General features: G+C 36.3%; 16 non-coding genes across 16 annotated transcripts; all 16 read right to left on the bottom strand.

Moving 5' to 3' along the window:
- Positions 1-958: 958 nt before the first annotated feature.
- Trnap-agg lies at positions 959-1,030 on the bottom strand. The gene has a single exon. It is a non-coding gene; the product is annotated as a tRNA-Pro (tRNA).
- Positions 1,031-1,960: 930 nt separating this feature from the next.
- On the bottom strand, positions 1,961-2,032 carry Trnap-agg. Its single transcript has one exon. It is a non-coding gene; the product is annotated as a tRNA-Pro (tRNA).
- Positions 2,033-2,246: 214 nt separating this feature from the next.
- Trnap-ugg lies at positions 2,247-2,318 on the bottom strand. The gene has a single exon. It is a non-coding gene; the product is annotated as a tRNA-Pro (tRNA).
- A 290-nt stretch (positions 2,319-2,608) lies between these two features.
- On the bottom strand, positions 2,609-2,679 carry Trnal-aag. The gene has a single exon. It is a non-coding gene; the product is annotated as a tRNA-Leu (tRNA).
- Positions 2,680-5,541: 2,862 nt separating this feature from the next.
- Positions 5,542-5,612, bottom strand: Trnal-aag. The gene has a single exon. It is a non-coding gene; the product is annotated as a tRNA-Leu (tRNA).
- A 173-nt stretch (positions 5,613-5,785) lies between these two features.
- Trnap-ugg lies at positions 5,786-5,857 on the bottom strand. The gene has a single exon. It is a non-coding gene; the product is annotated as a tRNA-Pro (tRNA).
- A 249-nt stretch (positions 5,858-6,106) lies between these two features.
- Trnap-ugg lies at positions 6,107-6,178 on the bottom strand. The gene has a single exon. It is a non-coding gene; the product is annotated as a tRNA-Pro (tRNA).
- A 581-nt stretch (positions 6,179-6,759) lies between these two features.
- Positions 6,760-6,831, bottom strand: Trnap-ugg. The gene has a single exon. It is a non-coding gene; the product is annotated as a tRNA-Pro (tRNA).
- Positions 6,832-7,805: 974 nt separating this feature from the next.
- Trnap-cgg lies at positions 7,806-7,877 on the bottom strand. The gene has a single exon. It is a non-coding gene; the product is annotated as a tRNA-Pro (tRNA).
- Positions 7,878-8,787: 910 nt separating this feature from the next.
- On the bottom strand, positions 8,788-8,858 carry Trnal-aag. Its single transcript has one exon. It is a non-coding gene; the product is annotated as a tRNA-Leu (tRNA).
- A 214-nt stretch (positions 8,859-9,072) lies between these two features.
- On the bottom strand, positions 9,073-9,144 carry Trnap-ugg. The gene has a single exon. It is a non-coding gene; the product is annotated as a tRNA-Pro (tRNA).
- A 2,107-nt stretch (positions 9,145-11,251) lies between these two features.
- Trnap-agg lies at positions 11,252-11,323 on the bottom strand. The gene has a single exon. It is a non-coding gene; the product is annotated as a tRNA-Pro (tRNA).
- Positions 11,324-11,537: 214 nt separating this feature from the next.
- Positions 11,538-11,609, bottom strand: Trnas-uga. The gene has a single exon. It is a non-coding gene; the product is annotated as a tRNA-Ser (tRNA).
- Positions 11,610-16,010: 4,401 nt separating this feature from the next.
- Trnap-cgg lies at positions 16,011-16,082 on the bottom strand. Its single transcript has one exon. It is a non-coding gene; the product is annotated as a tRNA-Pro (tRNA).
- A 369-nt stretch (positions 16,083-16,451) lies between these two features.
- On the bottom strand, positions 16,452-16,525 carry Trnan-guu. Its single transcript has one exon. It is a non-coding gene; the product is annotated as a tRNA-Asn (tRNA).
- A 517-nt stretch (positions 16,526-17,042) lies between these two features.
- On the bottom strand, positions 17,043-17,114 carry Trnap-agg. Its single transcript has one exon. It is a non-coding gene; the product is annotated as a tRNA-Pro (tRNA).
- Between the last annotated feature and the right edge of the window lie 7,046 nt (positions 17,115-24,160).

Genomic DNA, 24,160 nt, shown 5'->3' on the forward strand with positions numbered 1-24,160 from the left:
AAGAAATGCCCGCGCTCGTCCAGGATTTGAACCCGGGACCTCCCCTACCCAAAGCGGGAATCATACCCCTGGACCAACGAACCACATGTTCTACCCAGTGCGTGTTTGTGTTGCATCCAATGTTTAACATTGTAGTAAATAACATGCGCTTGAATTTAAAGAAAAGTCCGGGTTCGTCCGGGATTTGAACCCGGGACCTCCCGCACCCTAAGCGAAAATCATACCCCCAGACCAACAAGCCACGCGGTACTCTCAATAAACACATTTTACACATGATTTGCCACTTACGTTTATTATCTAAGCCAAAATCATACCCCTAGACCAACTAGCCACAGGTTCTACACAGTGCGTGTTTGTGTTGCATCCAATGTACAACATTATAGTAAATAATATATTCTCGATCCAATATACATTATTGTAGTAAATAATATGTGCTCGAATTTAAAGAAATGCCCGCGTTCGTCCAGGATTTGAACCCGGGACCTCCCCTACCCAAAGCGGGAATCATACCCCTGGACCAACGAACCACATGTTCTACCCAGTGCATGTTTGTGTTGCATCCAATGTTCGACATTGTAGTAAATAACATGTGCTCGAATTTAAAGAAAAGTCCGGGTTTGTCCGGGATTTGAACCCGGGACCTCCCACACCCAAAGCGGAAATCATACCCCTAGACCAACGAGCGACATACTCTACCCAGTACGTGTTTGTGTTGCATCCAATGTACAACATTGTAGTAAATAGCATGTGCTCGAATTTAAAGGGACCTCCGCACTCTAGACGCGGTCTACTCAATAAGCCTCTATACCAACGAGCCACGGGTTATACCCAGTGCGTGTTTGTGTTAGATCCAATGTACAACATTGTAGTAAATAATAGGCACTCGAATTTAAAGAAATGTCAGGGCTCGTCTGGGATTTGTAGTAAATAACATGCGTTTGAATTTAAAGAAAAGTCCGGGTTCGTCCGGGATTTGAACCCGGGACATCCCGCACCCTAAGCGAAAATCATACCCCTAGACCAACAAGCCACGCGGTACACTCAATAAACACATTTTACACATGATTTGCCACTTACGTTTATTATCTAAGCCAAAATCATACCCCTAGACCAACTAGCCACAGGTTCTACACAGTGCGTGTTTGTGTTGCATCCAATGTACAACATTATAGTAAATAATATATTCTCGATACAATATACATTATTGTAGTAAATAATATGTGCTCGAATTTAAAGAAATGCCCGCGTTTGTCCAGGATTTGAACCCGGGACCTCCCCTACCCAAAGCGGGAATCATACCCCTGGACCAACGAACCACATGTTCTACCCAGTGCATGTTTGTCTTGCATCCATTGTTCAACATTGTAGTAAATAACATGTGCTCGAATTTAAAGAAAAGTCCGGGTTCGTCCGGGATTTGAACCCGGGACCTCCCACACCCAAAGCGGAAATCATACCCCTAGACCAACAAGCGACATACTCTACCCAGTGCGTGTTTGTGTTGCATCCAATGTACAACATTGTAGTAAATAGTATGTGCTCGAATTTAAAGGGACCTCCGCACCCTAGACGCGGTCTACTCAATAAGCCTCTATACCAACGAGCCACGGGTTATATCCAGTGCGTGTTTGTGTTAGATCCAATGTACAACATTGTAGTAAATAATAGGCACTCGAATTTAAAGAAATGTCAGGGCTCGTCTGGGATTTGAACCCGGGACCTCCCGCACCCAAAGCGGGAATTATACACTGCGTATTTGTGTTGCATCCAATGTACAACATGTCACGGGTTCTACTCAATAAACACATTTTACACATAATTTGCCACTTACGTTTAATATCTAAGCCGAAATCATAACCCTAGACCAACAAGCCACGAGTTTTATCCAGTGCATGTTTGTGTTGGAACCAATGTTCAACATTGTAGTAAATAATATGTGCCCGAATTTAAAGAAAAGTCCGGGCTCGTCCGGGATTTGAACCCGGGACCTCCCGCACCCTAAGCGGAAATCATACCCCTAGACCAACGAGCCACGCGGTATACTTAATAAACACATTATACATATGATTTGCCACTTACGTTTATTATCTAAGCCAAAATCATACCTCTAGACCAACTAGCCACGGGTTCTATCCAGTGCGTGTTTGTGTTGCATCCAATGTACAACATTATAGTAAATAACATATTCTCGATCCAATATACATTATTGTAGTAAATAATATGCCCTCGTATTTAAAGAAATGTCCGGGCTCGTCCGGGATTTGAAACCGAAACCTCCCGCACCCAAAGCGGAAATCATACCCCTAGACCAACGAGCCACGCGGTATACTTAATAAACACATTATACATATGATTTGCCACTTACGTTTATTATCTAAGCAAAACATCATACCTCTAGACCAACTAGCCACCGGTTCTATCCAGTGCGTGATTGTGTTGCATCCATGTACAACATTGTAGTAAATATATGTTCTCGATCCAATATACATTATTGTAGTAAATAATATGTAGACCAACGAGCCGCCGGTTTTACCCAGTGCGTGTTTGTGTTGGATCCAATGTACAACATTGTAGTAAATAATATGTACTCGAATTTATAGAAATGTCCGGGCTCGTCCGGGATTTGAACCCGGGACATCCGCACCTTAAGCAGAAATCATACCTCTAGACCAACGAGCCACGAGTTGTACCCACTGCGTATTTGTGTTGCATCCAATGTACAACATGCTACGGGTTCTACTCAACACATTTTACACATGATTTGCCACTTACGTTTAATATCTAAGCCGAAATTATAACCCTAGACCAACAAGCCACGGGTTTTATCCAGTGTATGTTTGTGTTGGAACCAATGTACAACATTGTTGTAAATAATATGTTCTCGATCCAATATACAATACTGTAGTAAATAATATGTGATCGAATTTAAAGAAATGTCCGGGCTCGGGTAAACTACATATATGGTGAATAATATAATCATCAAATACTATTGGGTATAAACAATATGCATTGAATATTCCAGAGTATAAATAATAACTACTTTACGCCCCCGGTCGGCTCGGTTAACAGCCGAACGCGCTAGCCAATTGCGCCAAGGAGGCTCTTATCGCTTCTTGATAATAGTAGGAGTAAATTATATATAGCATAAACAATAATTATAATTATTGAACAATAAATAATGGGTATAAACAACAATTATTCTTATACCCATTAAACTACACTAATCCGTAACCCACGGCGCAACCAGTGCCCAATACCTGTCCATACATCGGGCCCGATTCACTTCACACACAAATAGTTAACATTTACTTCACTCCTATAAACTATACAAACTATACAAAGTCTACTTTCGGTTTGAGGGACAGCTTCTGAAACGCTGTACCCCCATGTAATAAATAATCGCGCTCAAATTGAAAGAAATGCCCGCGCTCGTCCAAGATTTGAACCCGGGAACTCCCCTACCCAAAGCGGGAATCATACCCCTAGACCAACGAACCACATGTTTTACCCAGTGCGTGTTTGTGTTGCATCCAATGTTCAACATTGTAGTAAATAATATGTGCTCGAATTTAAAGAAAAGTCCGGGTTCGTCTGGGATTTGAACCCGGGACCTCCCGCACCCTAAGCGGAAATTATACGCCTACACCAACGAGCCACGCGTTACACTCAATAAACACATTTTACACATGATTTGCCACTTACGTTTATAATCTAAGCCAAAATCATACCCCTAGACCAACTAGCCACAGGTTCTATACAGTGCGTGTTTGTGTTGCATCCAATGTACAACATTATAGTAAATAATATATTCTCGATCCAATATACATTATTGTAGTAATAAATAATATGTGCTCGAATTTAAAGAAATGCCCGCGCTCGTCCAGGATTTGAACCCGGGACCTCCCCTACCCAAAGCGGAAATCATACCCCTAGACCAACGAGCCACGCGCTATACTTAATAAACACTGTTGTACACCCCTGATATTGCAAGTTGCTAACCACTGTCATAATATTAGATTTCTAACAAGTCCAGACTGAAATCTTAGAACCCTTGAGCTTTAGCTGATATTAACGGTTGATATTAACTTTTCTCAGACTATTGCGTAGTAGCTGACATTACACATTATCTCACGAAATCATAAATCTACATCGACAAATCTCAGCAAGATCATATTATCGACATTCCGCCTAGTTAATAATTCTCACCAAGTTATCCAATGTACAACATTGTAGTAAATAATAGGCACTCGAATTCAACCACCAACCTTTCGGTTAACAGCCGAACGCGCTAGCCAATTGCGCCACGGAGACTCTTATCGCTTCTTGATAATAGTAGGAGTAAATTATATATAGCATAAACAATAATTATAATTATTGAACAATAATGGGTATAAACAACAATTATTCTTATACCCATTAAACTACACTAATCTGTAACCCACGGCGCAACCAGTGCCCAATACCTGTCCATACATCGGGCCCGATTCACTTCACACACAAATAGTTAACATTTACTTCACTCCTATAAACTATACAAACTATACAAAGTCTACTTTCGGTTTGAGGGACAGCTTCTGAAACGCTGTACCCCCATGTAATAAATAATATGCGCTCGAATTGAAAGAAATGCCCGCGCTCGTCCAATATTAGAACCCGGGACCTCCCCTACCCAAAGCGGGATTCATACCCCTAGACCAACGAGCCACGCGGTATACTCAATAAACACATTTTACATATGATTTGCCACATACATTTATTATCTTAGCCAAAATCATACCTCTAGACCAACTAGCCACGGGTTCTATCCAGTGCGTGATTGTGTTGCATCCAATGTACAACATTGTAGTAAATAATATGTTCTCGATCCAATATACATTATTGTAGTAAATAATATGTAGACCAACGAGCCGCCGGTTTTACCCAGTGCGTGTTTGTGTTGGATCCAATGTACAACATTGTAGTAAATAATAGGCACTCGAATTTAAAGAAATGTCAGGGCTCGTCCGGGATTTGAACCCGGCACCTCCCGCACCCGAAGCGGGAATCATACCGACGAGCCACAGGTTGTACCCACTGCGTATTTGTGTTGCATCCAATGTACAACATGCCACGGGTTCTACTCAATAAACACATTTTACACATGATTTGCCCATTGCGTGTTTGTGTTGGATCCAATGTACAACATTTTAATAAATAATAGGCACTCGATTTTATAGAAATGTCAGAGCTCGTGCGGGATTTGAACCCGGGACCTCCCGCACCCAAAGCGGGAATCATACGCCTAGACCAACAAGCTACGAGTTGTACGCCCCCGGGTTGGTGCAATCCACCAACCTTTCGGTTAAACTTTAAATATTACTAATGAAAAGGCGTTTGTTCGTTACTTAATTAACTAAACTATATTTACATTTAATAATCACTTATCCTAAAACATTGCTTATTCTAACATGGAACTTATATCTACACTAATCTGTAACCCATGTTGCATCCAATGTACAACATTGTAGTAAATAATATGCACTCGAATTTAAAGAAATGTCCGGGCTCGTCCGGGATTTGAACCCGGGACATCCGCACCTTAAGCAGAAATCATACCCCTAGACCAACGATCCAATATAAAACATTGTAGTAAATAGTATGTGCTCGAATTTAAAGAAATGTCCGGGCTCGTCCGGGATTTGAACCCGGGACATCCGCACCTTAAGCAGAAATCAAACCCCTAGACCAACGATCCAATATAAAACATTGTAGTAAATAATAGGTACTCGAATTTGAAGAAATGTACGGGCTCGTCCGGGATTTGAACCCGGGACCTCCCGCACCCAAAGCGGAAATCATACCCCTAGACCAACGAGCGACATACTCTACCCAGTGCGTGTTTATGTTGCATCCAATGTACAACAATGTAGTAAATAGTATGTGCTCGAATTTATAGGGACCTCCCGCACCCTAAGCGGGAATTATACCCCAAGACCAGCGAACCACGCGGTCTACTCAATAAACCTCTATACCAACAAGCCACGGGTTCTATCCAGTGCGTGTTTGTGTTGGATCCAATGTACAACATTGTAGTAAATAATAGGCACTCGAATTCGAAGAAATGTCAGGGCTCGTCCGGGATTTGAACCCGGGACCTCCCGCACCCAAAGCGGGAATCATACCCCTAGACCAACGAGCCACGAGTTGTACCCACTGTGTATTTGTGTTGCATCCAATGTACAACATTCTACGGGTTCTACTCATAAACACATTTTACACATGCTTTGCCACTTACGTTTAATATCTAAACCGAAATTATAACCCTAGACCAACAAGCCACGGGTTTTATCCAGTGTATGTTTGTGTTGGAACTAATGTACAACATTGTTGTAAATAATATGTTCTCGATCCAATATACATTATTGTAGTAAATAATATGTGCTCGAATTTAAAGAAATGTCCGAGCTCGTCCGGGATTTAAACCCGGGACCTCCCGCACCCAAAACTGAAATCATACCCCAAGACCAACGAGCCGCCGGTTTCACCCAGTGCGTGTTTGTGTTGGATACAATATACAACATTGTAGTAAATAATATATTTTTGATCCAATATACAATATTGTAGTAAATAATATGTACTCGAATTTAAAGAAATGTCCGGACTCGCCTAGGAGTTGAACCCGGGACATCCCGCACCTTAAGCAGAAATCATACCCCTAGGCCAACGATCCTATATAAAAAATTGTAGTAAATAATAGGTATTCGATTTGAAGAAATGTCCGGGCTCGTCCGGGATTTGAACCCGGGACCTCCCGCACCCAAAGCGAAAATCATACCCCTAGACCAACGAGCGAAGTATTCTACCCAGTGCGTGTTTGTGTTGCATCCAATGTACAACATTGTAGTAAATAGTATGTGCTCGAATTTAAAGGGACCTGCCGCACCCTAAGCGGGAATTATACCCCAAGACCAGCGAGCCACGCGGTCTACTCAATAAACCTCTATACCAACAAGCCACGGGTTCTATCCAGTGCGCGTTTGTGTTGGATCCAATGTACAACATTGTAGTAAATAATAGGCACTCGAATTCAACCACCAACCTTTCGATTAACAGCCAAACGCGCTAGCCAATTGCGCCACGGAGGCTCTTATCGCTTCTTGATAATAGTAGGAGTAAATTATATATAGCATAAACAATAATTATAATTATTGAACAATAATGGGTATAAACAACAATTATTCTTATACCCATTAAACTACACTAATCTGTAACCCACGGCGCAACCAGTGCCCAATACCTGTCCATACATCGGGCCCGATTCACTTCACACACAAATAGTTAACATTTACTTCACTCCTATAAACTATACAAACTATACAAAGTTTACTTTCGGTTTGAGGGACAGCTTCTGAAACGCTGTACCCCCATGTAATAAATAATATGCGCTCGAATTGAAAGAAATGCCCGCGCTCGTCCAAGATTTGAACCCGGGACCTCCCCTACCCAAAGCGGGAATCATACCCCTAGACCAACGAGCCACGCGGTATACTCAATAAACACATTTTACATATGATTTGCCACATACATTTATTATCTTAGCCAAAATCATACCTCTAGACCAACTAGCCACGGGTTCTATCCAGTGCGTGATTGTGTTGCATCCAATGTACAACATTGTAGTAAATAATATGTTCTCGATCCAATATACATTATTGTAGTAAATAATATGTAGACCAACGAGCCGCCGGTTTTACCCAGTGCGTGTTTGTGTTGGATATAATATACATTGTAGTAAATAATAGGCACTCGAATTTAAAGAAATGTCAGGGCTCGTCCGGGATTTGAACCCGGCACCTCCCGCAGCCGAAGCGGGAATCATACCCCTAGACCAACGAGCCACGGGTTGTACCCACTGCGTATTTGTGTTGCATCCAATGTACAACATGCCACGGGTTCTTCTACTCAATAAACACATTTTACACATGTTTGCCACTTACGTTTAATATCTAAGCCGAAATCATTAACCCTAGACCAACAAGCCACGGGGTTTATCCAGTGCATGTTTGTGTTGGAACCAATGTACAACATGTTGTAAATAATATGTTCTCGATCCACTATACAATACTGTAGTAAATAATATGTGCTCGAATTTAAAGAAATGTCCGGGCTCGTGTAAACTACATATATGATGAATAATATAATCATCAAATACTATTGGGTATAAACAATATGCGTTGAATATTTCAGAGTATAAATAGTAACTACTTTACGCCGCCGGGTGGGCTCGAACTACCAACCTTTCAGTTAACAGCCAAACGCCCTAGCCAATTGCGCCACGGAGGCTCTTATCGCTTCTTGATAATAGTAACACATCTCAATAAACACATTTTACACATGATTTGCCCATTGCGTGTTTGTGTTGGATCCAATGTACAACATTTTAATAAATAATAGGCACTCGATTTTATAGAAATGTCAGGGCTCGTGCGGGATTTGAACCCGGGACCTCCCGCACCCAAAGCGGGAATCATACGCCTAGACCAACGAGCTACGAGTTGTACCCACGAGTTGTACGCCCCCGGGTAGGTGCAATCCACCAACCTTTCGGTTAAACTTTAAATATTACTAATGAAAAGGCGTTTGTTCGTTACTTAATTAACTAACCTATATTTACATTTAATAATCACTTATCCTAAAACATTGCTTATTCTAACATGGAACTTATATCTACACTAATCTGTAACCCATGTTGCATCCAATGTACAACATTGTAGTAAATAATATGTACTCGAATTTAAAGAAATGTCCGGGCTCGTCCGGGATTTGAACCCGGGACATCCGCACCTTAAGCAGAAATCATACCCCTAGACCAACGATCCAATATAAAACATTGTAGTAAATAGTATTTGCTCGAATTTATAGGGACCTCCCGCACCCTAAGCGGGAATTATACCCCAAGACCAGCGAGCCACGCGGTCTACTCAATAAACCTCTATACCTACAAGCCACGGGTTCTATCCAGTGCGTGTTTGTGTTGGATCCAATGTACAACATTGTAGTAAATAATAGGCACTCGAATTCAAAGAAATGTCAGGGCTCGTCCGGGATTTGAACCCGGGACCTCCCGCACCCAAAGCGGGAATAATACCCCTAGACCAACGAGCCACGAGTTGTACCCACTGCGTATTTGTGTTGCATCCAATGTACAACATGCTACGGGTTCTACTCAATAAACACATTTTACACATGATTTGCCACTTACGTTTAATATCTAAGCCGAAATTATAACCCTAGACCAACAAGCCACGGGTTTTATCCAGTATATGTATGTGTTGGAACCAATGTACAACATTGTTGTAAATAATATGTTCTCGATCTAATATACAATACTGTAGTAAATAATATGTGATCGAATTTAAAGAAATGTCCGGGCTCGGGTAAACTACATATATGATGAATAATATAATCATCAAATACTATTGGGTATAAACAATATGCATTGAATATTCCAGAGTATAAATAATAACTACTTTACGCCCCCGGTCGGCTCGGTTAACAGCCGAACGCGCTAGCCAATTGCGCCACGGAGGCTCTTATCGCTTCTTGATAAAAGTAGGAGTAAATTATATATAGCATAAACGATAATTATAATTATTGAACAATAAATAATGGGTATAAACAACAATTATTCTTATACCCATTAAACTACACTAATCCGTAACCCACGGCGCAACCAGTGCCCAATACCTGTCCATACATCGGGCCCGATTCACTTCACACACAAATAGTTAACATTTACTTCACTCCTATAAACTATACAAACTATACAAAGTCTACTTTTGGTTTGAGGGACAGCTTCTGAAACGCTGTACCCCCATGTAATAAATAATATGCGCTCGAATTGAAAGAAATGCCCGCGCTCGTCCAAGATTTGAACCCGGGACCTCCCCTACCCAAAGCGGGAATCATACCCCTAGACCAACGAACCACATGTTCTACCCAGTGCGTGTTTGTGTTGCATCCAATGTTCAACATTGTAGTAAATAATATATTCTCGATCCAATATACATTATTGTAGTAATAAATAATATGTGCTCGAATTTAAAGAAATGCCCGCGCTCGTCCAGGATTTGAACCCTGGACCTCCCCTACCCAAAGCGGGAATCATACCCCTGGACCAACGAACCACATGTTCTACCCAGTGCGTGTTTGTGTTGCATCCAATGCTCAACATTGTAGTAAATAACATGCGCTTGAATTTAAAGAAAAGTCCGGGTTCGTCCGGGATTTGAACCCGGGACCTCCCGCACCCTAAGCGAAAATCATACCCCTAGACCAACATGCTACGCGGTACACTCAATAAACACATTTTACACATGATTTGCCACTTACGTTTATTATCTAAGCCAAAATCATACCCCTAGACCAACAAGCCACAGGTTCTACACAGTGCGTGTTTGTGTTGCATCCAATGTACAACATTATAGTAAATAATATATTCTCGATCCAATATACATTATTGTAGTAAATAATATGTGCTCGAATTTAAAGAAATGCCCGCGTTCGTCCAGGATTTGAACCCGGAACCTCCCCTACGGGAGGGAATCATACCCCGGGACCAACAAACCACATGTTCTACCCAGTGCGTGTTCGTGTTGCATCCAATGTTCAACATTGTAGTAAATAACATGTGCTCGAATTTAAAGAAAAGTCCGGGTTCGTCCGGGATTTGAACCCGGGACCTCCCACACCCAAAGCGGAAATCATACCCCTAGACCAACGAGCGACATACTCTACCCAGTGCGTGTTTGTGTTGCATCCAATGTACAACATTGTAGTAAATAGTATGTGCTCGAATTTAAAGGGACCTCCGCACCCTAGACGCGGTCTACTCAATAAGCCTCTATACCAACGAGCCACGGGTTATACCCAGTGCGTGTTTGTGTTAGATCCAATGTACAACATTGTAGTAAATAATAGACACTCGAATTTAAAGAAATGTCAGGGCTCGTCTGGGATTTGAACCCGGGACCTCCCGCACCCAAAGCGGGAATCATACACTGCGTATTTGTGTTGCATCCAATGTACAACATGTCACGGGTTCTACTCAATAAACACATTTTACACATAATTTGCCACTTACGTTTAATATCTAAGCCGAAATCATAACCCTAGACCAATAAGCCACAAGTTTTATCCTGTGCATGTTTGTGTTGGAACCAATGTTCCACATTGTAGTAAATAATATGTGCCCGAATTTAAAGAAAAGTCCGGGCTCGTCCGGGATTTGAACCCGGGACCTCCCGCACCCTAAGCGAAAATTATACCCCTACACCAACGAGCCACGCGGTACACTCAATAAACACATTTTACACATGATTTGCCACTTACGTTTATTATCTAAGCCAAAATCATACCTCTAGACCAACTAGCCACGGGTTCTATCCAGTGCGTGTTTGTGTTGCATCCAATGTACAACATTATAGTAAATAACATATTCTCGATCCAATATACAGTATTGTAGTAAATAATATGCCCTCGTATTTAAAGAAATGTCCAGGCTCGTTCGGGATTTGAACCCGAAACCTCCCGCACTCAAAGCGGAAATCATACCCCTAGACCAACGAGCCACGCGGTATACTTAATAAACACTGTTGTACACCCCTGATATTACAAGTTGCTAACCACTGTCATAATATTAGATTTCTAACAAGTCCAGACTGAAATCTTAGAACCCTTGAGCTTTAGCTGATATTAACGGTTCATATTAACTTTTCTCAGACTATTGCGTAGTAGCTGACATTACACATTCTCTCACGAAATCATAAACCTACATCGACAAATCTCAGCAAGATCATATTATCGACATTCCGCCTAGTTAACAATTTTCACCAAGTTTGCATGAATAACATTTTGTTTAATCAGCTAAATTCATTACTTTGTCCTTTTCGTTGCATAGAATATTCGAGACAAATCCCCACTACGTTTCAAAGGATTTTAGTTTTAATAATTATGAAATAAATCAGTCTTAATCTGTCGGTCGCCGGGCAAACACTTCTCTTTCAATACCTTCGGGTTCCTTGTACTTAAAGTGAAATAAAGTGAAGTTTTTGAAATAGTCTTTTCATTTATCAATCTCAAGTATTTTCAGCAAGTAAGTTTCAGGAACTCCGGAAGGTCCAGAGCAACAACACCGATTTGCATATAGCGGCGCCAACAGCCCTTTCTGTTCATCAACGCGGTGCCCAACATATTATTTGGTGACAGCGGTGTTTTACTGCCAACATATTATTTGGTGACAGCGGTGTTTTACTGCCAACATATTATTTGATGACATTCAAAATTTTTTTTGTGAGCTTGAAAGAACGGCATTTGAAAAATAATTGCCAAGAGTGACAAAAAATATAAGGGTGCTACTTCAAACTAGGCAGTACATCGTGGAAAACTTTGCCTCCGAGGATAGCCTTGCCAAAAGTGGACGTAGTTGATGATCAGAACACCGAAGACTCAAAATATTGAATAATTCAAGACCCGAAGTATAAAATAATTCAAGACCCGAAGTATAAAATAAATCAAGACCCGAAGTAATAAAATGAATCAAGACCCGAAGTAATAAAATGAATCAAGACCCGAAGTAAAAAATAAATCAAGACCCGAAGTAATAAAATAAATCAAGACCCCAAGTAAAAAAAAAAAGATAAATCAAGACCCGAAGTAAAATTTCCATGGATCGTATCAAGGAGAAACAAGAATCAAGAATCAAGAATTTTTCAACGAGAGACCAGGAGATAAGGAGATATTTCATATCAAGAAACAAGAATCGATAAGTTCAAGTGTTAATTTTTAAGTGAAAAATTAAAAGTGAAAAATCAAATCAAGGTGTAATCAAAAAGTGATACAAAATCATTGTTCAAGTGTTATAAAAGTTTAAGTGCATATTGTGTAACTTAAGTGAACCAAAAGGATATTCAACTACAAAAAGGATTACAAATCATTGTCAGTAAGCTAATTTTTAATATATTTTTGTAAACTTTTGCGCTTCTGTTCTAATAGTTTTTCACATTTTTTTTAAAATGAATGAACCAACAGATATGTCACGTGAAAGTAAATTTAATATTCAAACTGCCATTGCTTTAATCCCGAATTTCAATGGGGAACCTTCAAATCTTCCTTCATTCATTACTGCTTGTGATGCATTGTCGGTGGATTTGAGTCCATCAGAAGCGGAAAAATTGCTTACAGTAATAAAATTGAAATTAGACCCACAATCTTTTGCAAAAATCCAATTTATTAATTTTGATAAGTGGGAAGATTTAAAATGTTATTTGATTAAAGAATATGTTGCTAAACGACCAATTGCTAGTTTATTAATTGAATTAAACAATTTAAAACGAAAATACAAAGAAACAGTAAAAAGTTTTGGAGACAGAATTGACGAAATATTACGACAAATTCAATATTCAAACATAATTACAGTAGGACATGACATTGCAACAATAACACAAATTACATTCCAAAAAGTAGGCATAAAAGTTTTTGAAAATGGCTTAAGAGAACCGTTAAGAACTTTAGTCAAATGTTGCCGATTTTCTGATATCAAAGATGCTATTGACTTCGCTTTGCGAGAAGAAGCTTGTCAAAATTCATCAAATATTAGAAATGATCAAAATAATAATATAACATGTCACAATTGTAAAAAACGTGGGCAGATTGCTCCACAATGTTTCTTAAATAAAGAGAATATCGCTAATTCAAATAATAATAACCAAAAATTTTGTAATTATTGTAAAAAACCGGGACATTTAATTTATGATTGTAAAAATCCAAATCGAAGAAATTTCAATACAAATCGAAACTATTATAACGCATCAAAAACTTTTATTACTCCTACCAACGAACACAGACAAAAATGTAACTATTCGCACACACATTCAGAAAATGCAACAAAAACCTCCAACACACATACCCAGAGTATGTCAAACTGTGACGAATTCACAAATTCCCAAACTCAAGACCCAAAACCTTCAACAACATCAGACAACGATACTGTTACAGTACGTGAATTACAATCACAAATTTACAATTCCTTTTTAATAAATAAAATCGACCAAAATAAATTAAATTCCAAAGACGAAAATGTTTCGTTACAAATTGAAAACAAAAAGTTTTGCACAAAATCAATCAAAGAACAAGACCCAAGAAATGACAAACAGCAATTAAAAGACAAAGACGAATTTAAAGAAACGCATGACAAAAACGCTTCAGTTTTAACAACATCAAATAACAAAACAGAACAGAAAGACAAAATTTCAAGTGACCCACATATTTCACAGACGCAAAAAATGCAATCAGACACAGATTTTACAAACAAACGTTCAGAATTACAAACAAAGAAAATAATCAAAAAAGTTGAAGAACCAGAGGTAATCACAACTACTAACAAACATCCTTATCAACAAACCAACTCAAAGGAGTCCTATGACAATAAAGCAAAACACGGAAGATTTAAAAACGACGATTTAGAATTATTAACGGACAAAAACCCTTATGCAAGCAAATCTAAAAAGTCAATGCCTTTATTTAAAGATGCATACAGAGTTTGTGAGACAAATGATACAGACGTTCTAACATCATATCATTATCAATTTTTAAGGGATAATTTTGAATTTATTACATTCTTATTAAATTTAAATAGTTGATTTATGATTATTAAATATAGCATAATAGATTATTGATAATCAATCATTAATTATTGATTTCCAAAAAAAAATCCATTATTGACTTATTGATTATTAGTTATCAAATATTGATTGATTGAATATTGATTATTAATTATTAATTATTGACTATTGATTATTGAATATTAATTATTGATTATTGATTATTGATTATCAATTGATTTTATTGATTTTTTTTAATGTAGTATGCAAATAGTGAACATAATTTTGATAATGATTTCCTGAATTAAATATTAATTGGAATTTTGAATTTACCTAAACAAATTCAAGTATTAATTTGAATTTTATTGCAAAAGTTAATGATTTAGTTAATGTTTAATGAGTAATTATTTCAAGTTTTAGGTAAATTTAGAAAATATCTTGTATAAATTTATAATTTTATAGAATTATTAGTTGAAGAAAAGTGAACTTCCACATCTTTTATTTCCAATTTAAATCTAAAAGCTAATTTAAGAATATTCAAGATTACTGTTCAAACGTATTGGGGATTGATAATTTTTTTTTCCTTTTCGTGATATTTAATACTTTTTTAGTCAAATCTAATGAATTGTTGCGATTTTTGTTATTTCTTTTTCTTGAATTGAATAATGTTTTTTTTGTCCTTTAGTGTCAGTTTTTTTTACGGTAGCGCCGGGAGTCGCTACATTGGCGAGGGAGGTGTTGTACACCCCTGATATTACAAGTTGCTAACCACTGTCATAATATTAGATTTCTAATAAGTCCAGACTGAAATCTTAGAACCCTTGAGCTTTAGCTGATATTAACGGTTCATATTAACTTTTCTCAGACTATTGCGTAGTAGCTGACATTACACATTCTCTCACGAAATCATAAATCTTACATTTATTATCTAAGCCAAAATCATACCCCTAGACCAACTAGCCACGGGTTCTATGCAGTGCGTGTTTGTGCTGCATCCAATGTACAACATTGTAGTAAATAATATGTTCTCGATCCAATATACATTATTGTAGTAAATAATATGTAGACCAACGAGCCGCCGGTTTCACCCAGTGCGTGTTTGTGTTGGATACACTGTACAACATTGTAGTGAATAATATATTTTCGATCCAATATACAATATTGTAGTAAATAATATGTACTCGAATTTAAAGAAATCCGGGACCTCCCGCACCCTAAGCGGAAATCATACCCCAAGACCAGCGAGCCACGCAGTCTACTCAATAAACCTCTATACCAACGAGCCACGGGTTATACCCAGTACGTGTTTGTGTTGGATCCGATGTACAACATTGTAGTAAATAATAGGCACTCGAATTTAAAGAAATGTCAGGGCTCGTCCGGGATTTGAACCCGGGACCTCCCGCACCCGAAGCGGGAATCATACCCCTAGACCAACGAGCCACGGGTTGTACGCAATGCGTATTTGTGTTGCATCCAATGTACAACATGCCACGGGTTCTACTCAATAAACACATTTTACACATGATTTGCCACTTACGTTTAATATCTAAGCCGAAATCATAACCCTAGACCAACAAACCACGGGTTTTATCCAGTGCATGTTTATGTTGGAACCAATGTACAACATTGTGGTAAATAATATGTTCTCGATCCAATATACAATACTGTAGTAAATAATATGTGCTCGAATTTAAAGAAATGTCCGGGCTCGTGTAAACTACATATATGATGAATAATATAATCATCAAATACTATTGGATATAAACAATATGCATTGAATATTCCAGAGTATAAATAATAACTACTTTACGCCCCCGGGTGGGCTCGAACCACCAACCTTTCGGTTAACAGCCGAACGCGCTAGCCAATTGCGCCACGGAGGTTCTTATTGCTTCTTGATAATAGTAGGAGTAAATTATATATAGCATAAACAATAATTATAATTATTGAACAATAATGGGTATAAACAACAATTATTCTTATACCCATTAAACTACACTAATCTGTAACCCACGGCGCAACCAGTGCCCAATACCTGTCCATACATCGGGCCCGATTCACTTCACACACAAATAGTTAACATTTACTTCACTCCTATAAACTATACAAACTATACAAAGTCTACTTTCGGTTTGAGGGACAGCTTCTGAAACGCTGTACCCCCATGTAATAAATAATATGCGCTCGAATTGAAAGAAATGCCCGCGCTCGTCCAAGATTTGAACCCGGGACCTCCCCTATCCAAAGCGGGAATCATACCCCTAGACCAACGAACCACATGTTCTACCCAGTGCGTGTTTGTGTTGCATCCAATGTACAACATTATAGTAAATAACATATTCTCGATCCAATATACATTATTGTAGTAAATGATATGCGCTCGTATTTAAAGAAATGTCCGGGCTAGTCCGGGATTTGAACCCGAAACCTCCCGCACCCTAAGCGGAAATCATACCCCTAGACCAACGAGCCACGCGGTGTACTCAATAAATACATTTTACATATGATTTGCCACATACATTTATTATCTTAGCCAAAATCATACCTCTAGACCAACTAGCCACGGGTTCTATCCAGTGCGTGATTGTGTTGCATCCAATGTACAACATTGTAGTAAATAATATGTTCTCGATCCAATATACATTATTGTAGTAAATAATATGTAGACCAACGAGCCGCCGGTTTTACCCAGTGCGTGTTTGTGTTGGATCCAATGTACAACATTGTAGTAAATAATAGGCACTCGAATTTAAAGAAATGTCACGGCTCGTCCGGGATTTGAACCCGGCACCTCCCGCACCCGAAGCGGGAGGTGCCGGGAGGTGCTCGATGATCTAATATCATAGAAATCTAGATCAGCAACTCGCCCATAGGAAATCCATCCCTCTCATCCTAATATATATTAAATTCGAATTCCCTTAAGTCCCTTCCAAACAATTTCATCATCTTCTACAAGAAGCTTTTAATACAATAATCTTACCTCGTGCCCACACAACAATACACACACACGTGTATGTCCTAAGTGAGTAATTTAAGATGAAGAAAACTCCGACCAGAAATTTGGAAATTCTGGAAAATGATGTGTCGTTAGTGAAACTCACACATAATATTTAATAAGTGTTATGTGATATCGAGATTGTGATCTTGGTGGAAATTTAATTAAGAAATTAAGGGAAATTTTGGTACTAAGTGACTTTTGGCAGTCGAGGAATAATTTAGTTAGGCATATCTTGGGTGAAATACAAGTTGAAAACTAGCAGACATAATTGTAGTAAGTAATTTTCGTAGGAAAACTTGTAAGCTCCTAATACTAATAGTTAGAGCACCCATGATTTATATGTGCTATAACTTTAAAAGTATTTGTTCAATATGAATTATATATTCGATGAATTTGTACAAAATTAAACTATCTACTATATTGTCTAACATCATTATGCTCTACAGTAACTCGGTATACTTTAAAATATTAGGTTGTCAAATATCTCCCTTCCGCCTTTTTGTCTTAGAGAGAAAAGCGGAAGTGAGATATTTGACAACCTTATATAATTTAAAACTAGTCAAGTATACAACTTTGTTTTTGCCGTTTTTGCTATACGAGTTGTATGAAAAAAGCGGCGGAAGCAAAGTTGTACAATAATTTATTATATATTGAATAACCCAGGATACTCATCAAATATATACTCGTATATATATATATATATATATATATATATATATATACAGTAGAATCCGATTAGTATGACGCCGGATATATTGACAACCGATTAATATGACGTAATCGCACTAGGAATTTGGTTTCCATATAAAATTCCTTAAAAAAACAGCTGTCTAGTCGAATATATTGACATCGCTTACATTGACATGTCGCTTATAATGACCCATTTTTGCAAAAAAATATGTCCAGTTATAATGACCGACATGATTTTACATGATGTGGCCAAGTCTACGAAAGCAATTGCATGTATTTTGTGCACAATAGCACCAGGGGCTGTTTTTACAATAAAATTATGTAAAGAAATCAATCAAAAATTACTGATTACTTGCATTAAAAAAACACATTTGTATGTTTATGGGTAAGGTAGACTAATTATTAATGGCCCACCACGGATATCTCATAAACAAATAAAATTAGATTTTTTTTAACAATTATATTTGATAGTAGAGGGTGAAAAATGTATAAATTCATAACCAGCCATCACCTTTATTTTTATGACTTCGCAATCAGAAGATAAGCAGCACATGGATGCGATAAAAAGGACCAGCAGATCAATGTAATAACCATTTCCGACCAATAGCAGAACAATGTAATATACTGTGTTTTCTTTGTAACAAACGTACCCACAGAATTAACATTTCGCATTGGTTCAATAATGTAGCGTAAAATGCCTTTAAAATTTAATAGAAGAAATTGCATCTGTTTGCCCCCTGGTTGTTCCACATTACCCCGTATGTGAGGTAAAATGGGTCAGATACCAAATGTTTAAAAAATAGTAAAAAATACACTATTTATATAATTAGGAATTATGTACGTATGTATGTAAGTTTTTCTGAACATAGTTCGATAGATGCTTCTTTGATGTATGTTATGTGTTGTTCATTGGGTTTAGAAGGTATAATTACCGTAAGTCAAATTGGACCGTTGTGCTTCGCCCTACCCTATGTCAATTTTATTTTATATTAAATTTTAATGTGTTATTTTTATTTTTAATTAAAACGTTTGTATAGGCTTTTCTGGACAGTTAAGTATTACTAAAACATGTAACATATTTGCATATTAAAAAGTTTTTCTTCAGTACGCTTTTAATGACGACCGGTTAGTATGACGAAATTTCGGCGTCCCTTCGATGTTATACTAAGCGGATTCTACTGTATATATATATATATATATATATATATATATATATACTAGCTGACCCGGCAAACGTTGTTTTGCCATCAAAAATATGTTGCCCCTTTGCAGTGAAAATTATAGTTATTATTTGAACAACAACAACATGGATCAACCTGGATCAATAGTATTGATAAAAATTTTCTCAAAATGTATATTAATAAAAAAAATTAAACGATAAATTAAAGTTTAGAAAAAATTTATAAAAGTTATTATAAGTAATCAAGCGATGCTTTTACTTATAAATGTATTCGATTTAAGTTGATTGTGAAGATTTTCTATTAGTATCTTTATTTTTCAATTTTTAACCAGTGATATATATATATATATATATATATATATAAATATATATATATATATATAAATATATATATATATATATATATATATATTATATTTAAATATTATTCAATATACACTTCTAAATAATTCTCGTTTTAATTACAAAAAATTATAATATATAATATTCTAAACAAATTTACTATTAATTTAAAACACCACCTATATAACTTTTAACATACATATATTTCATAAATACCATTATGCAAACATACAATTGACTGCATAATATTTTTCTAAACTTGAATATTACGATATATAAAAAATATATACGATATGATTAATTTATTATATTACATACATTATGTTTACTTATTTATGCATACATTATTCTAATTTCAATTATTTACTAGTTTCATATAGCTGTATCACATATTCCCATTCCATTATTATTACTCAATAATGAATGCTTTTATAAATCTAGCTTAAAACTAATTGATGCACAATATTTTGGACCAAATCCTCTTTGGTCAACATATAATTACCTGTGCAAAAAACATTGATTTTCTAATTCAAGTCCAAAAACGGGCATTGTTTGTCCCTGAACCTTGGTGATAGTCATCGCAAATACTGTTACCTCTTAAATGGTATCGTGCAATCTGATGGTATCGAAGAAATTCATTCGAAAATAATCACTTCTTATTTAAAACTTTCTTGCAGCACATGGCTTCTTTTTTATTTCTAAAGTTCATTGCCTGAAAATATTGGAGCATGTTTTTGTCTTCGTCAAAATTGGGCTGTAATATTAACACAATGTGTTGCAGGCTGTAATATTAGCTCATTTTATTCATTGTAGTTTCCTGCTTGATGAATTCACTATGAAACACTTCTATGTTTTAATACTTACATGGTTATTTTAAATAGACTCAATAGTGCATCATCAATACAATTAACTTAATTAATAATAGTCAGAACCAACTGCACGTTAATCATCCATAGATAATATCCATTTGAATATTTGAATATTTGAATATTTGAATATTTGAATTTTACCACTGTGCTTTATTAGATTTAGTTGTTATTAGAGTTAGTTACTGTTAGCACACTATAGGCGGGCCCCGTAAAATTACGCTCTGCGAGGACTGTTGCTTATCGGCGGGCAAGGTATTATTACGCTTTGAATAGACTAACTTTAAAAGCGAGTCAAAATACTTTTATCTGATCGGTTTGCATATGATATTGAGAGAATAGCTCATACTTTTTTCTAGATTCAATTGATTTACGTATTGAAAGACTGTTAGAATAAGAATAAGGATAAGAAACAATATGTTTTATCTTCAAGTTTCTTTTCATTCAAGCTACTCGCAATTTGTTTTGTAGATAAATATGCAGAATTTACAACAATAAAAAGGGGTTCAATATATATTTTATCAAATATTTTAGTTATTAGTCAGATTTGTATAGTTCAACTCTTTTTTACATTGTTATTTGCAATAATGAAATAATGGCATCGGATAGCGATAGTAAAGTTTGCGCCAATATTTTATCACAAATTGGAAGTGATTTTGATATTACTGATTTTGGTAGTGTATGTGGATGAAGATTTTTTTTATCCTAGAAGACGTAGAGTTTTACCGATTATTTCCAGAGATTCTGAAAATAATGAAAATGAAGAAGTGGAGTGGTCAGAATTTGACAATCCTCCAATTATTGAATCATTTTTAGGTCAAAGTTGCGTTGTTTTGAAACCAAATAGTTTAATTAAAGTGGTTCAGCTATTTTTGCTATTCGGGCCCCAGCACCTCTTCATAAGGGGTGATTTTTTCCATAAATTTCACGTATGTAAAAGTGGTTTATATATCTACTGTACGTTAAATTTTTAACTTCTCGTAGGTTAGTTATAACTAACCTATATATAGTAATATATAGTGTGCGTGTGTTTTTGGTGGCCGCATTTTTTCGTTCACGTTTTCGGGCGCACGAATCAACCGATTTGAATGGTTCAAAAAACATTCGATTCCTATTGATAGGGAGATGTGCTCATTAGTTGTTGGCAATCGCAGGTCCAGCCGTTACGGAGATACAGAGCAAAAAGTGCAGAAAATAAAAATCGAGTTTTTGAGAGAACGGAGCATCCGATTTGAATGATCTAAAAAACATTAAATTAGTAATTATATATATTATATATTTAAATATTATTCAATATACACTTCTAAATAATTCTCGTTTTAATTACAAAGAATTATAATATATAATATTCTAAACAAATTTACTATTAATTTAAAACCCGACCTATATAACTTTCAACATACATATATTTCATAAATACCATTATGCAAACATACAATTGACTGCATAATATTTTTCTAAACTTGAATATTACGATATATAAAAAATATATACGATATGATTAATTTATTATATTACATACATTATGCTTACTTATTTATGCATACATTATTCTAATTTCAATTATTTACTTGTTTCATATAGCTGTATCACATATTCCCATTCCATTATTATTACTCAATAATGAATGCTTTTATAAATCTAGCTTAAAACTAATTGATGCACAATATTTTGGACCAAATCCTCTTTGGTCAACATATAATTACCTGTGCAAAAAACATTGATTTTCTAATTCAAGTCCAAAAACGGGCATTGTTTGTCCCTGAGCCTTGGTGATAGTCATCGCAAATACTGTTACCTCTTAAATGGTATCGTGCAATCTGATGGTATCGAAGAAATTCATTCGAAAATAATCACTTCTTATTTAAAACTTTCTTGCAGCACATGGCTTCTTTTTTATTTCTAAAGTTCATTGCCTGAAAATATTGGAGCATGTTTTTGTCTTCGTCAAAATTGGGCTGTAATATTAACACAATGTGTTGCAGGCTGTAATATTAGCTCATTTTATTCATTGTAGTTTCCTGCTTGATGAATTCACTATGAAACACTTCTATGTTTTAATACTTACATGGTTATTTTTCAATAGACTCAATAGTGCACCATCAATACAATTAACTTAATTAATAATAGTCAGAACCAACTGCACGTTAATCATCCATAGATAATATCCATTTGAATATTTGAATATTTGAATATTTGAATATTTGAATTTTACCACTGTGCTTTATTAGATTTAGTTGTTATTAGAGTTAGTTACTGTTAGCACACTATAGGCGGGCCCCGTAAAATTACGCTCTGCGAGGGCTGTTGCTTATCGGCGGGCAAGGTATTATTACGCTTTGAATAGACTAACTTTAAAAGCGAGTCAAAATACTTTTATCTGATCGGTTTGCATATGATATTGAAAGAATAGCTCATACTTTTCTCTAGATTCAATTGATTTACGTATTGAAAGACTTTTAGAATAAGAATAAGGATAAGAAACAATATGTTTTATCTTCAAGTTTCTTTTCATTCAAGCTACTCGCAATTTGTTTTGTAGATAAATATGCAGAATTTACAACAATAAAAAGGGGTTCAATATATATTTTATCAAATATTTTAGTTATTAGTCAGATTTGTATAGTTCAACTCTTTTTTACATTGTTATTTGCAATAATGAAATAATGGCATCGGATAGCGATAGTAAAGTTTGCGCCAATATTTTATCACAAATTGGAAGTGATTTTGATGTTACTGATTTTGGTAGTGTATGTGGATGAAGATTTTTTTTATCCTAGAAGACGTAGAGTTTTACCGATTATTTCCAGAGATTCTGAAAATAATGAAAATAAAGAAGTGGAGTGGTCAGAATTTGACAATCCTCCAATTATTGAATCATTTTTAGGTCAAAGTTGCGTTGTTTTGAAACCAAATAGTTTAATTGAAGTGGTTCAGCTATTTTTGCTATTCGGGCCCCAGCACCTCTTCATAAGGGGTGATTTTTTCCATAAATTTCACGTATGTAAAAGTGGTTTATATATCTACTGTACGTTAAATTTTTAACTTCTCGTAGGTTAGTTATAACTAACCTATATATAGTAATATATAGTGTGCGTGTGTTTTTGGTGGCCGCATTTTTTTGTTCACGTTTTCGGGCGCACGAATCAACCGATTTGAATGGTTTAAAAAACATTCGATTCCTATTGATAGGGAGATGTGCTCATTAGTTTTTGGCAATCGCAGGTCCAGCCGTTACGGAGATACAGAGCAAAAAGTGCAGAAAATAGAAATCGAGTTTTTGAGAGAACGGAGCATCCGATTTGAATGATCTAAAAAACATTAAATTAGTAATGATTGGGAGAAGTGGTGATTAGTTTTTGGCAAAGGCAGGTTCAGCCATTTCAAACATACGGAGCTAAATGTACACAAAATGGCAGTTTTTGATAGAAATAAGCATCCG

This window comes from Ctenocephalides felis, unplaced genomic scaffold (assembly GCF_003426905.1).
Source record: "Ctenocephalides felis isolate EL2017-DRISC unplaced genomic scaffold, ASM342690v1 CF-g0.4_SCAFFOLD_02926, whole genome shotgun sequence".
Lineage (NCBI taxonomy): Eukaryota > Metazoa > Arthropoda > Insecta > Siphonaptera > Pulicidae > Ctenocephalides > Ctenocephalides felis.